The sequence below is a fragment of the Oncorhynchus mykiss genome, chromosome 5 (genome assembly GCF_013265735.2).
Source record: "Oncorhynchus mykiss isolate Arlee chromosome 5, USDA_OmykA_1.1, whole genome shotgun sequence".
NCBI classification, from domain to species: domain Eukaryota; kingdom Metazoa; phylum Chordata; class Actinopteri; order Salmoniformes; family Salmonidae; genus Oncorhynchus; species Oncorhynchus mykiss.
In genome coordinates this window covers 87,536,563-87,552,265 of record NC_048569.1, presented here as the reverse complement: position 1 = coordinate 87,552,265, position 15,703 = coordinate 87,536,563, and the positions used below count along the sequence as shown (strand labels likewise).

At 43.3% G+C, this 15,703-nt stretch overlaps 1 protein-coding gene across 3 annotated transcripts in view; it reads right to left on the bottom strand.

The window, feature by feature from the left end:
- The window catches only part of kank4 (KN motif and ankyrin repeat domains 4), a 144,700-nt gene that overhangs the window by 114,139 nt on the left and 14,858 nt on the right, over positions 1–15,703 (bottom strand). The window lies entirely within an intron of this gene.

The following is a 15,703-nucleotide window of genomic DNA, read 5'->3' as shown; positions in this document are numbered from 1 at the left end:
AGAGTGTGCTAGGGTAGTGAATAAAACAAACTTAGGGAGGAGGCTTCTAATGTTATTAACATGCATGAAACCAAGGCTTTTACGGTTACAGAAGTCAACAAATGATAGCACCTGGGGAATGGGAGTGGAGCTAGGCACTGCAGGGCCTGGATTAACCTCCACATCACCAGAGGAACAGAGGAGGAGTAGGATAAGGGTACGTTTAAAGGCTAAAATAACTGGTCGTCTAGTACGTTCAGAACAGAGAGTAAAAGGAGCAGATTTATGGGCATGGTAGAATAGATTCAAGGCATAATGTACAGACAAAGGTATGGGAGGATGTGGATATAGTGAGGGTAAACCTGTGCATAGAGTAACGATGAAAGAAATATTGTCCCTAGAAATATAATTTAAACCAGGTGATGTCACCGCATGTGTGGTAGGTGGAACTAAAGTGTTAAATAAGGCGTGTTGAGCAGGGCTAGAGACTCTACAGTGAAATAAGGCAATAAATACTAACCAAAACAGCAATGGACAAGGCATATTGACGTTAGCGAGAGGCATGCGTAGCTGAGTGATCATAGGAGTCCAGTGAGTGGCTTCAGGCAGCTTGCGGGCCGGGGTTAGCAAGCTAACAGAAGGGCCTTGGAGGGACGTCACGACGGAAGAAAGTCTGTTGTGGTCCCCTCGTGCTGATTACGTCGGTAAACAAGGCCAATTGGCAGAATAGGTATAGTGGCCAGAGAATTTGTCCGGTAGGCCTCTTAAGCTAACAGTCCGATGTGCTCTGGACAACTAGCAGGCCGATTTCAGGGGACGAAGCGACGGCGGAGCCAGTTGAGAAAAACTTGATCGGGCGAATCACGTTGGTGGTCCAGTCGTGATGAGTCGGTGAGGGTCAAAGCCAGTTGGCAAAAATTGGTATTGTAGCCCAAGTTGTGGCTGATGGACCTCTTTTGCTAGCCGGGAGATGGGCCTAACAAGGCTAGCTCCAGGCTAATTGGTTCTTGCTTCGGGACAGTGACGTTAGCCAGGAGTGGCCATTCGAATAGCAGCTAGCTAGCTGCGATGATCCAGATGAAGAAAAAAAAGGTTCAGCGCTTGCAGTAGGAATCCGGAGATATGGGAAAAAATAAGTCAGATTTGCTCTGGTTTGAGTCGCGCTGTGCAGACTGGCGAGAGTTGTCCGTGCTAGAGGTGGCTGATGACCGCTAGCAGTGGCTAGCTGACTACTAGCTAGTAGCTAGTTAGCTGGCTAGCTTCTGTTGGAGTTCCGGTTCAGGCGATGGTTCAGATGACGGATCAGCAGGGCTCCATGTGGTGGGTATAGTGGCCAAAGAATTTGTCCGATGGGCCTCTTAAGCTAACAGTCCGATGTACTTTAGACAGCTAGCGGGCGTGGCTAACTAGTAGACAGTTAGCTGGTAGCCAGTTAGCTGGCTAGCTTTTGATGAATTGATGAGTTCTTAAGTATAAAAATAGCAGATACGTACCACATTGGGTGAGGCGGGTTGCAGGAGAGTATATTCAGTCGATAGATAGAAAGTGATATTAAAATATTAAATATATATACGAAGAAAAAAAACAAGGAAAAACGATGTTTACAAGGGACAGGAAGGAACAAGACAAAAACACACGTCAGACTGCTAAGCCATCTTGGATGACCCGCCACTATATTTAACAGCAGAGAAAACCCCCTAAATTATTGTCAGTGTCACAGATTGTCTTAGGGTCATTTTTGACACAGCAGTTATAAAATAATTTTGCAAGCAAGCGCGCGCACACACACACACACAGTGGATGGGCAACTGGGTCCATTCAGAGGTCCATTTTTATTTTTTATATCTGTAATCTAAGTGATTTTCACTGTTAATTGTATTATGTATTGCTGTAATATCATTGATTTCTGTGATTGTTTTCTGTGACACTGATACTAATTACTGATAGTTATCTCTTTTGTCAAAAGGTCACTGTCCTTTCCGGCAGAATATGCCCAGCAAGCCAGCAAAGTATGGCATCAAGATATGGGTGGTCTGTGATGCATAATCCAGCATCACAGACCAGTGGAAGATGCAAGTCTACACATGGAAGCAGACCAGTGGAGGCCTGGAGTAGAACCAGGGGATGCGGGTTGTGCTTGATGTGACAGATGGACTGAGGGGGCACAATGTCACGTGTGACAATTTCACCTCTTATGAACTCAGCCAGCAGCTCCTGAAGAGGAAGATCACCATGGTTGGCACAGTTAGAAAGAATAAACCTGAGCTCCCCCCTGCACTCCTCGCAACAAGGGGGAGAGAGGCCTTCCCCTACCACCAATCTAGTTTCTTACCTCCCAAAGAGGAACAAGAATGTGGTCCTCCTGAGCACACTGCACAAAATGGCTGAGATCAGTGATCATGATGACAGGAAGACAACCTGGACAAGGTGATTGGAACTTACTGCTGCAGGAGGATGACTGCCCGCTGGCCCCTGGTCATCTTCCATAACATCATTGATATGTCCTCATACAATGTCTTTGTTATATGGAACAAGATCAACCCTACCTGGATGCCTGATAAGCTGAACAAGAGGAGAGTGTTCCTGGAGCAGCTGGGAAAGGCACTTGTAACCCCACACATTCAAAAAAGGGAGCGCCTCCCCTGCACAGCAGCCTCTGCAGCGCTTGTGAAAGCTGTTCAGTGGGCTGAATCTTGTCCTGATTCACCGGAGGCTAAAGCTGGGGCAGGCAAGAGGAGGATATGCCAATTCTGCATGCCTAAAGAAGGACTGTAAAACAAACACTATGTGCTGCACATGTGAGAAATGCATCTGAAAAGTCCATGCACACACATTTGCATACTCTCCTACATGTGCTAATTAGAGTTGATTGATTTATGTTCTTCACCTTTTTGTTTTGTATCTATTATCTTATTTTATTCTTATTTATTGTTGTTGTATACTGTATAAACCTTGTGGGTGGGGGCAATGGTTAAAAAATAGGAGAAGACTAGTATTTTGTAGTTGACTTCCTCATTGTACAGTATATAAGAATATATCACTATGTTGCCAAAAAAGTTATTATAGACTGTTATTGTTTCCCTTCAATAAAATGCATTCAAAACTACTTTCTGTACATTTCTGCTACTTTCTTAGGCTATACTTTCTTAGGCTATACAAGTGCTATCTCTGGCTTAAAAAGTATGTATGTTTACACCTATGCAGTACCTTTAGCAATAATAATAATAATAAACCTCTACTTTAGTAAAGAAAACAATTATGAAAGGTGTGTTGTAATAAAAATGAGTGGTGTCCATTGATTAAATGCAGTCTTCTGCATTGTGAAAAGGGAAAACCCAGATATCAGATTCACAGACAACACTGGCTGATAAGATGATACGTTTGATAAAATGTTAAGACTACAGCTTCTCTAGATATCTGTTTCAAATAAACAACTGGATGGCCATGATGGAACATTAGACACAGTCAGAACAACAAGGAAAAAGCCAACTGTCGCATCCTGTTGTGGCGATGCAATATCTGATATCAGACAAGCACATTCTGTATGGGTTTCAGTCAAACTGAAAAGATGTGTTATTGTTCCCGATGAGTGGTTGAAGGAAATTGATAATAAGAAGTTTGTGGGAGCTGTACTGTTAGATTTCAGTGTAGCCTTTGATATTATTGACCATAACCTGTTGTTGAGAAAACGTATGTGTTATGGCTTTTCAACTTCTGCCATATCATGGATTCAGAGCTATCTATCTAATAGAACTCAGAGGGTTTTCTTTAATAGAAGCTTCTCTAATGTCAAACATGTAAAGGGTGGTGTACCGCAGGGCAGCTATCTAGGCCCTCTACTCTTTTCTATTTTTACAAAGCATGTGTGTCCATGTATGCTGATGATTCAACCATATACGAATCAGCAACCACAGCTAATGAAATCACTGAAAACCTTAATAAAGACTAGCAGTCAGTTTTGGAATGGATGGCCAGTAAACTGGTCTTGAACATCTCTAAAACTATGAGTATTGTATTTGGTGTAAATCATTCCCCAAGTTTCAGACCAAAGCTGAATATGGTAATGAATGGCATGACTGTTGAACAAGTTGAGAAGGCTAAATTACTTGGTGTTACTTTAGATAGTAAACTGTCATGGTCAAAACATAGAGATTCAATGGTTGTAAAGCTGGGAAGAGGTCTGTCCATAATAAAGAGATGCTCTGCTTTTTTGATACAACACTCCAAAAAGACATGTGACCTACTGGTTGTGTGTATGTACTGACATGTGACTTACTTGTTGTGTGTATGTACTGACATGTGACTTACTTGTTGTAAGTGTACTGTAAATTGTCTGTAATGTCTTTTACGTTATGTGTTGGACCACAGTAAGACTAGCTGTCTCCATTGGCGTCGGCTGATGGGATGCTAATAAATCAAATAACAATTCCAGAGGTAGAAGTCAAAAGAACTGAAACAAACAGGCACATTGACAAAATAATCAGTAGCCATATGATCCACTGTCCAGATTACGTTTCGGGTTGTTACGCGTTTTATATTCATAAACCCTCACTGACAGTCCGGAGCAACAGGATTCGGACATAATCTGCATTTCTGTCCGACAGCCAGACTGTTCATCCGTATAGAGACTGAAGAGGCTTCCTGCCAGTTAGCCACAGTAGACAATGCAGATGATCGCTACATAATCCTGCAACAACAACAACAATAACAACAGAGCATTATTGACCACTTTCATATTTGTGCCACAACACAACGCTATCCTGCTGGCCCTGCTGGAAGCATGGATCAGATTATCCAATCCTCAGGAGAGACAGGGTTAGGGTTAGGGACAAATGGTACAGGGCGGCTCAAGTAGGGTTGGGAATAACGATGAAGAAATAAACAGAGGTCTAAATAAGTGGTTTTGATGTGATTGAATATCCTTATGACCCATAGTTGACCTCTAACCCCTCCAAACATCCAATAGCAGGACTGGGTTACCATGGGGCATCAGTGTGAGGAAAAGTGTTAATATTCTTTGTTCTCCATTTCCCTCTCTGTCTTTCTCTCCCTATACCCCAAACTGACCTCTCACTCCCACCATACTCCCAGATGCAATTCTCCGTCCAGTCTCCCTCTCCTTCTTTTCCTCTCTCATTCCCTTCTTTCTCTTTGCATCACAATACACTGCGTGGTAGGCGCAACAGCCTCCAGTAGACTGCTGACTGATAGAAATGTCTGATTGGGAGGCAGACAGCAGACTGATGGCTGTGTATGCAGGAGGCTGGAATGCACCTGATGGACGGGGGCTTGTGCTGCCTCTCTCTGTCTCTCCTCTCATTCTCTACCCCCCCTCCCCCCACCACCTCTCTGAGAGCTCATATTTTCTGTGTGTGAGTATGATCCTATCTACAGTACCAGTATGTATATCCTCCTGCCTCCCTACATCCTTCATTGTGCCAGGATGAAAGTATGTGTTCCTGCATCAGATTCAGAGGCTTATTATATTATTGGATGATATTGTGAGCTGCCAAGTATCTGGGGAGAACAGAGACAGAGCCGGTAGCGAGCTGAGAGATAATAATGAACGCTGTGTTAGCAAATCCTTATCTGACTCTGGGTCATAACACAAAACAATATTTGGATGAATAAATGGCCACATGAAAACACCTCTCCATGGAGCTTAATATGTCTATAAATACACACTATTCATGCATGTATGTGTTCTCCCTCCACAACGTAAATACAACTAGGAAAGCACTTCACTCACAGTCCCTAAGAGGAAATTACCATTTTAACAGCTTCATGAGGTAGAGACAGAGCTGTGAAAATGATTCACACACACACACACACACACACACACACACACACACACACACTCACACACACACACACTTAATGGCTGGCTGGAGAGAGAGCTGTGAAAGACAGGGATAGTGCAGGCCTCATTAAATAGCTGTCAGTGCACCTCTACTGAGCACTGGAGAGGGCAAACACCCTGACGCACACGCACACGCAGTTGATAATGTCTCTCCTGTCCACACCACACTGTGCCTGAGTTGATTTACACGTGCAGCAGCAGTGTGATTCCTCAAGGATATGACAGATAGGAGAGGGGAAATTCCTGCTTAAGCTATAAAACACCTGTATTGCTGTTGCAGCTCAACTCTGTGGGACAGGCGTGTGTCTGGTCTACTCCCAGAGCTCTCTCAGAGTATACACACAGTACACCATGTGAGCTGGACTCACTCTCCTTTTTCCATCTCTGGTTGTCTGCTAAAACAGATGGGCCTGTGTACTGACTGGCTGACTGGCTGGCTGACTGACTGACTGACTGACTGACTGGCCGGCTGGCTGGCTGACTGGCTGGCTGGCTGACTGGCTATCCTCCCCACACCTCGCTTGGGCTGGCGTACCTTCACAGAAAGAGCTGATAAACTGATATATAGTCACATACACACGGCCCCATTTGTTGATCTACTGCCCAGCTTCAGCTTATCTACATTCCTGCGCTCCGCTTACTATGATCTGCAGGGTCTTCATGGAACGGGAGAATTTGAAAGATGGAGCGACTTCAGTTTCTCTCCATCTTTCCCCCTCCTTTTCTCCAGGCATACTCTATCCCTTCTCGTCCCCCTTCCCTCCTCTCATCCTTGCACATCTCTTATCGGATTCTCAGTGGGGTTGGACAGTATGAGTTTGGGCCCTCAGAAAGCAATTATCACCCAAAGCCACTGCAGAGTGAGGTCGGAAAGAAAGAGCAATAAACTAAAGTTTCCTCAAGGATGAGGACAGCAGTCATACAACTTTTATTAGATAGCAAGTCATCAGATTGGAAATGCATGTGTACAGTGTTGTTGTCCTAGGAGAACAGGAGTCGTAGTGAAGTGAAGGACTTGATGTTTTACCGTTTTAATTACATCAACACTATCACTAGAGAGAAGAGAGAGGAGAGAGAAGAGAGAGAGAGAGATTCCCAGAAGAATGACTGAATCTAAGAAAGTTTAAAACAAAGAGCCACAGTGCAAACATAGCCTCTTTTACACTCTCACATACGTAGCTGTGGTCCAAGGACAGTTTCTCAGTCCGTACTTGTCAGCCTGTCAGTATCCACTGCAGGGGCCTGCCATTAGTGTGACAGTGACACCCACTAAAAACAGTGGTCCACAGTCAGCACGGCTCCAGGCTTCTGGCAGTATGTCTCTATGGGGAGAGGAGCACCTCTGCTCTGAATACCCCAGCCAACTGTCAGGACACACCACAGGTCCTAAGGAACCAATGTCACACAGGTGCACAGACACACACCGGGCCCTTCAAATACATACACACAATTCACACACGCTACCGTACTACTGGCTACAGCTGCAGGGAGAGGTCTCCTCCAGCTCCACCAGGGGATTCCAACAGGAAGTTTCCTCTCCTGCTGTCCAATCAGAGTGGTCGGTTGCTCTTGGAGGGTCGAAGTAAGGAAACTCCTTTCCATCACTGTTCCGTATGCCTTTCACAACAACTGCTTGTTTTTTCCTGTCCACTAATGAGGAACCAATTATAGGTCAGCCTGAAAGGTGTACTGCACCAGATATACAGTGTTAGAAAAAAGGAGGAGATAGGAATCCCATTGGGCAATCAAATCAAATTGTATTGGTCACATACACGTGATTAGCAGATGTCATTGCGGGTGAAGAAAAAAGCTTGTGCTTCTGACTTCAACAGTGCAGTAATATCTAACAAGTAATATCTAACAAATGACACAACATATACCCAGTACACACAAATCTAAGTAGGAATGAATTAAGACTATATACATATTGACGAGCGATGTCAGAGTGGAATGGACTAAGATACAGTAGAATAGTATAGAAAACAGTATATACATATGAGATGAGTAATGCAAGATATGTAAACATTATTAGGTGAATGAGATACCGTAGAATAGTATAGAAAACAGTAATACACATGAGATGAGAAATGCCAGATATGTAAACATTAAGTGGCTAAGATTAAGTGACAAAGTTCCCAAGATGGCGTAGCAGCCGGACGCGTGTGTCTTATCCCGTGTCCTATCCCGTGTAAATAGACGTTTTTTTTGTATATATCTTAATCTCACTTTCGATCCACAAACTATCTCCTGCAACCCGCCTCACCCAATGTGGTATGGATCTGCTATTTTTATTCCTTGTAATTGGAACCTCCATCATGAGCTAGCCAGCTAACTAGCTACCAGTCTTTGTTAGCCACAGCTAGAGGTCTTCACCTTCAGCTCGGACAATACCTGCCAGTCTGCACAGCGCGATATCAACCCAGAGCATATCGGACTGCTTCTCTCTACCACATCATTCCTGCCGCTCTGGATCATTACACTGGATCACCGCAGCTAGCTAGCTGTCCCGAAACAAGCACCAGCTAGCCTTGAGTTAGTCTCTAGCTAGGCCCATATACCAGCTAATTCTAGGGCTATAATACCTGGACCCTTTATTGTCGACAAGGAGCCCCTACAATCCATCACGACTGGACTGCAGACGTGATCGCCCGATGTGGTCTTCTGTTACGATGTCGCTGAAGAATCATCTGCTAGCCCTGGCCCGCTAGCTTTCTGACCGCTGTGTCCCCTGCTCTCCTAGCGAAGTAGTGACTACCGAATGGCACCCTGACTCCCCTATTGCTGCTCTTTTGACCCCATGACCACTCGGCTACACAGCTGATGCCCTCTGGACTGTTTCAATAACACAGCATTTTGTTTACCTGCCGGCCCCAGCCTCGAACTCAGGTCCTGTATGTACCTAACTGACCCGCTCTGCCCATTCATCGCCATTTACCCGTTGTTGTCTTAGCTCTCCTGATCAACACCTGTGATTGCTTTATGCCTCTCTCTAATGTCAATATGCTTTGTCTACTGCTGTCTCGGCTAGTTCTTATTGTTGTATTTCACTGTAGAGCCCTCAGTCCTGCTCAACATGCCTTAGATAACTCTTTTGTCCCACCCTACACACATGCGGAAAGCTCACCTGGCTTAACTGGTGCCTCCAGAGACGAAACCTCGCTCATCGTCACTCAATGCCTAGGTTTACCTCCACTGTACTCACATCCTACCATACCATTGTCTGTACATTATGCCCTGAATCTATTCTACCACGCCCAGAAATCTGTTCCTCTTATTCGCTGTTCCCAACGCATGAGACAACCAGTTCTTATAGCGTTTAGCCGTACCCTTATCCTCCTCCTCCTCTGTTCCTCTGGTGATGTAGAGGTTAACCCAGGCCCTGTAGACCCCAGTTCAACTCCTATTCCCCAGGCACTATCATTTGTTGACTTCTGAAACCGTAAAAGTCTTGGTTTCATGAATGTTCAATCCGAAGCCTCCTCCCTAAGTTTGTTTTATTCACTGCTTTAGCACACTCTGCCAACCCTGATGTCCTAGCTCTGTCTGAATCCTGGCATAGGAAGGCCACCAATAATTCAGAAATGTCCATCCCCAACTACAACATTTTCCGCCAAGATACAGTGCCTTGCGAAAGTATTCGGCCCCCTTGAACTTTGCAACCTTTTGCCACATTTCAGGCTTCAAACATAAAGATATAAAACTGTATTTTTTTGTGAAGAATCAACAACAAGTGGGACACAATCATGAAGTGGAACGACATTTATTGGATATTTAAAACTTTTTTAACAAATCAAAAACTGAAAAATTGGGCGTGCAAAATTATTCAGCCCCTTTACTTTCAGTGCAGCAAACTCTCTCCCGAAGTTCAGTGAGGATCTCTGAATGATCCAATGTTGACCTAAATGACTAATGATGACAAATACAATCCACCTGTGTGTAATCAAGTCTCCGTATAAATGCACCTGCACTGTGATCGTCTCAGAGGTCCGTTAAAAGCGCAGAGAGCATCATGAAGAACAAGGAACACACCAGGCAGGTCCGAGATACTGTTGTGAAGAAGTTTAAAGCCGGATTTGAATACAAAAAGATTTCCCAAGCTTTAAACATCCCAAGGAGCACTGTGCAAGCGATAATATTGAAATGGAAGGAGTATAACACCACTGCAAATCTACCAAGACCTGGCCGTCCCTCTAAACTTTCAGCTCATACAAGGAGAAGACTGATCAGAGATGCAGCCAAGAGGCCCATGATCACTCTGGATGAACTGCAGAGATCTACAGCTGAGGTGGGAGACTCTGTCCATAGGACAACAATCAGTCGTATATTGCACAAATCTGGCCTTTATGGAAGAGTGGCAAGAAGAAAGCCATTTCTTAAAGATATCCATAAAAAGTGTCGGTTAAAGTTTGCCACAAGCCACCTGGGAGACACACCAAACATGTGGAAGAAGGTGCTCTGGTCAGATGAAACCAAAATTGAACTTTTTGGCAACAATGCAAAACGTTATGTTTGGTGTAAAAGCAACACAGCTGAACACACCATCCCCACTGTCAAACATGGTGGTGGCAGCATCATGGTTTGGGCCTGCTTTTCTTCAGCAGGGACAGGGAAGATGGTTAAAATTGATGGGAAGATGGATGGAGCCAAATACAGGACCATTCTGGAAGAAAACCTGATGGAGTCTGCAAAAGACCTGAGACTGGGACGGAGATTTGTCTTCCAACAAGACAATGATCCAAAACATAAAGCAAAATCTACAATGGAATGGTTCAAAAATAAACATATCCAGGTGTTAGAATGGCCAAGTCAAAGTCCAGACCTGAATCCAATCGAAAATCTGTGGAAAGAACTGAAAACTGCTGTTCACAAATGCTCTCCATCCAACCTCACTGAGCTCGAGCTGTTTTGCAAGGAGGAATGGGAAAAAATGTCAGTCTCTCGATGTGCAAAACTGAGAGACATACCCCAAGCGACTTACAGCTGTAATCGCAGCAAAAGGTGGCGCTACAAAGTATTAACTTAAGGGGGCTGAATAATTTTGCACGCCCAATTTTTCAGTTTTTGATTTGTTAACCTGTTAGATCTCTAGGGGCGCTATTTCATTTTTGGATAAAAAACGTTCCCGTTTTAAGCGCGATATTTTGTCACGAAAAGATGCTCGACTATGCATATTCTTGACAGTTTTGGAAAGAAAACACTCTGAAGTTTCAGAATCTGCAAAGATTTTGTCTGTAAGTGCCCCAGAACTCATTCTACAGGCGAAACCAAGATGATGCATCAACCAGGAATTAGCAGAATTTCTGAAGCTCTGTTTTCCATTGTCTCCTTATATGGCTGTGATTGCGCAAGGAATGAGCCTACACTTTCTGTCGTTCGCCCAAGGTCTTAGCAGCATTGTGACGTATTTGTAGGCATATCATTGGAAGATGATGGCTTTTATGTTTTTGTTAATGTTGCGTGCTGGATGCTAACGCTAATGCTAACGCTAAATGCTAACGCTAAATGCTAACGCTAGCTAGCTACTTTTACACAAATTATTGTTTTCCTATGGTTGAGAAGCATATTTTGAAAATCTGAGATGACAGTGTTGTTTACAAAAGGCTAAGCTTGAGAGATGGCATATTTATTTCATTTCATTTGCGATTTTCATGAATAGTTAACGTTGTGTTATGCTAATGAGCTTGCTGATAGATTTACACAATCCTGGATACAGGGGTTTTTTCATAGCTAAACGTGACGCAGAAAACTGAGCGATTTGTCCTAAACAAATAATCTTTCAGGAAAAACTGAACATTTGCTATCTGAGAGTCTCCTCATTGAAAACATCTGAAGTTCTTCAAAGGTAAATTATTTTATTTGAATGCTTTTCTGTTTTTTTGTGTAAATGTTGCCAGCTGAATGCTAATGCTAAATGCTACGTTAGCCATCAATACTGTTACACAAATGCTTGTTTTGCAATGGTTGAGAAGCATATTTTGAAAATCTGAGATGACAGTGTTGTTAACAAAAGGCTAAGCTTGAGAGCTAGCATATTTATTTCATTTCATTTGCGATTTTCATGAATAGTTAACGTTGCGTTATGGTAATGAGCTTGAGTCTGTATTCACGATCCCGGATCCGGGATGGGGAGATCAGAAAGGTTAAAAAAGTTTGAAATATCCAATAAATGTCGTTCCACTTCATGATTGTGTCCCACTTGTTGTTGATTCTTCACAAAAAAATACAGTTTTATATCTTTATGTTTGAAGCCTGAAATGTGGCAAAAGGTTGCAAAGTTCAAGGGGGCCGAATACTTTCGCAAGGCACTGTAGAACTGCCAAAGGGGGTGGAGTTGCAATCTACTGCAGAGATAGTCTGCAGAGTTATGTCATGCTATCCAGGACCGTGCCCAAACAGTTCGAGCTTCTACTTTTAAAAATACACCTTTCCAGAAATAAGTATTTCACTGTTGCCGCTTGTTATAGACCCCCTCAGCCCCCAGCTGTTCCCTGGACACCATATGTGAATTGATTGCCCCCCATTTATCTTCAGAGATCGTACTGTTAGGTGACCTAAACTGGGATATGCTTAACACCCTGGCCGTCCTACAATCTAAGCTAGATGCCCTCAATCTCACACAAATTATCAAGGAACCTACCAGGTACAACCCTAAATCCGTAAACACTGTCACTACCGATAAATCTACAATAATCGAGAATTTCAATAAGCATTTTTCTACAGCTGGCCATGCTTTCCACCTGGCTACCCCTACCCCGGTTAACAGCTCTGCACCCCCCGCAGCAACTTGCCCAAGCCTCCCCACTTCTCCTTCACCCAAATCTAGATAGCTGATGTTCTGAAAGAGCTGCAAAATCTGGACCCAACAAATCAGCTGGGCCAGACAATCTGGACCCTCTTTTTCTAAAATTACCCGCCGCAATTATTGCAACCCCCAATTGTTGCAACCCCTAACGAGCCTGTTCAACCTCTCTTCATATTGTCTGAGATCCCTAAAGATTGGAAAGCTGCCACAGTCATCCCCCTCTTCAAAGGGGAGATACTCTAGACCCAAACTGTTACAAACCTATATCTATCCTTCCCTGCCTTTCTAAAGTCTTCGAAAGCCAAGTTAACAAACAGATCCCCCACCATTTCGAATCCCACCGTATAGTATAGAATACAGTACATACATATAATATACATATGAGATGAGTAATGCAAGATATGCAAATATTATTAAGTGACTAAGATACCATAGAAAATTATAGAATACACTACCGTTCAAAAGTTTGCGGTCACTTAGAAATGTCCTTGTTTTCCATGAAAACATACATGAGATGAGTTGCAAAATGAATAGGAAATATAGTCAAAATGTTGACAAGGTTATAAATATTGATTTTTAATTGAGCAATCCTTCAAACTTTGCTTCGGCAAAGAATCCTCTATTTGCAGCAATTACAGCCTTGCAGACCTTTGGCATTCTAGTTGTCAATTTGTTGAGGTAATCTGAAGAAATTTCACCCCATGCTGCCTGAAGCACCTCCCACAAGTTGGATTGGCTTAATGGTCACTTCTTACGTACCATACGGTCAAGCTGCTCCCACAACTGCTCAATAAGGTTGAGATCCGGTGACTGTGCTGGCCACTCCATTATAGACAGAATACCAGCTGACTGCTTCTTCCCTAAATAGTCATTGCATAGTTTGGAGCTGTGCTTGGGTCATTGTCCTGTTGTAGGAGGAAATTGGCTCCAATTAAGCGCCGTCCGCAGGGTATGGCATGGCGTTGCAAAACTTCAAGATCCCTTTTACACTGTACAAATCTCCCACTTTACCACCACCAATGCACACCCAGACCATCACATTGCCTCCACCATGCTTGACAGATGGCGTCAAGCACTCCTCCAGCATCTTTTCCTTTATTCTGCATCTCACAAATGTTCTTCTTTGTGATCCAAACCCCTCAAACTTAGATTTGTCTGTCCCATGTCCAGTGTCTGTTATTTTCCCATCTTAATATTTCATTTTTATTGGCCAGTTTGAGATATGGCTTTTTCTTTGCAACTCTACCTAGAAGGTCAGCATCCCGTCAGTCGCCTCTTCACTGTTAACGTTGAGACTCGTATATTGCGGGTTCTATTTAATGAAGCTGCCAGTTAAGGACTTGTGAGGCATCTTTGAGGCTACACCCTTCACAGAACAGCGCAAACTGTCTCTAACCAAAATAGGAAGAGGAGTGGGAGGCCCCGGTCCACAACTGAGCAAGACGACAAGTATATTAGTGTGTCTAGTTAGAGAGTCCTGTGTAGTACACAGCGCTGTACGAGATCTTCAGTTTCTTGGTAATTTCTCACATGGAATAGCCTTCATTTCTCAGAACAAGAATAGACTGACAAGTTTCAGAAGAAAGGTCTTTGTTTCTGGCCATTTCGAGCCTGTAATCAAACCCACAAATGCTGATGCTCCAGATACTCAACTAGTCTAAAGAAGTCCAGTTTTATTGCTTCTTTAATCAGAACAACCGTTTTCAGCTGTGCTAACATACTTGCAAAAGGGTTTTCTTTTTAAAATGATAAACTTGGATTAGCTAACACAATGTGCCATTGGAACACAGGAGTGATGATTGCTGATAATGGGACTCCGTATACCTGCCGTTTCCAGCTACAATAGTCACAACATTAACAATGTCTACACTGTATTTCTGATCAATTTAATATTGTTATTTTAATGGACCAAAAAAATTGCTTTTCTTTCAAAAACAAGGACATTTCTAAGTGACCCCAAACTTTTGAACGGTAGTGTACAGATGAGATGAGTAATGCAAGATATGTAAACATTATTAAAGTGACTTGTGGTCCATTCCTTAAAGTGGTCAGGGATTCCTAGTCTATGCCTATAGGCAGCAGCCTCTAATGTGCTAGTGATGGCTATTTAACAGTCTGATGGCCTTGAGAAAGAAGCTGTTTTTCAGTCTCTCGGTCCGAGCTTTGATGCACCTCTACTGACCTCACCTTCTGGATGATAGCGGGGTGAACAGGCAGTGGCTCGGGGGAACGTATATTTTCTTCGAAAGTATGTAAGGTCACGATTCCAAAGTTATCCAATATTACAGAGAACAAGTTAATTACCTCACATTTCCGAAAATATTTGTAATGTTGTTCTTGTTATTCACAAAATTAATACTAATGTTGGGTTTTTGAGCATGCGTCCAATTGTCTCCCATTCACTTCTTGAAGGAGTGCTCTCATTGTCCCAGAATCGCCCAGAATGCAACGTGCAGCCCATTGACGACACTTGGGCATTGTCCACAATGGACGTTAATACGATTCCAATGGAGTTTCCCTTCTTCCAAAAGTATCTCTGACTGCAAACCTCACTGATTCTGCACGTGTTCTTCCGGTGCTCAGCAAGTAATGCAGCGGCCATTACTGAAGCCCAAACGAGTGTTGTCTTTGGGGCGTGGTTTAATGTGGGTGCTTCTTGGGTGTGTCTTCCCATTCAATCAGAACAAATAAACAAGGGTAGTAGTGAGTAACTTAGTGACAGCGGGGTAAACTAAGATGGCTTTGCTATAGAGAGAAGTTTTGAAGTTGAGGATTTCTCCCCTCCTGACTGACTCACCATCTCAAGATGATCTACTGATTCAGTTCTTTGTGTAGGCTAAAGTTTGTGCTGACCTTGTGTTTAGCCAACCTGACAGCAGCTAGCTAGCATAGCTTGGGGATAGCTACAGCTGGCTAGATTATCTAGCGGATATTTATCTGTACAATCACAGATGCCAAGACAGCAAGAAGTAACAGGGTCTGGAATGTCTTTCATGAGACATTTGTTCTACAACACCTTGCTATGAAAGCAGCGTGCAACTTGAAGTTTTTCACATCATGTA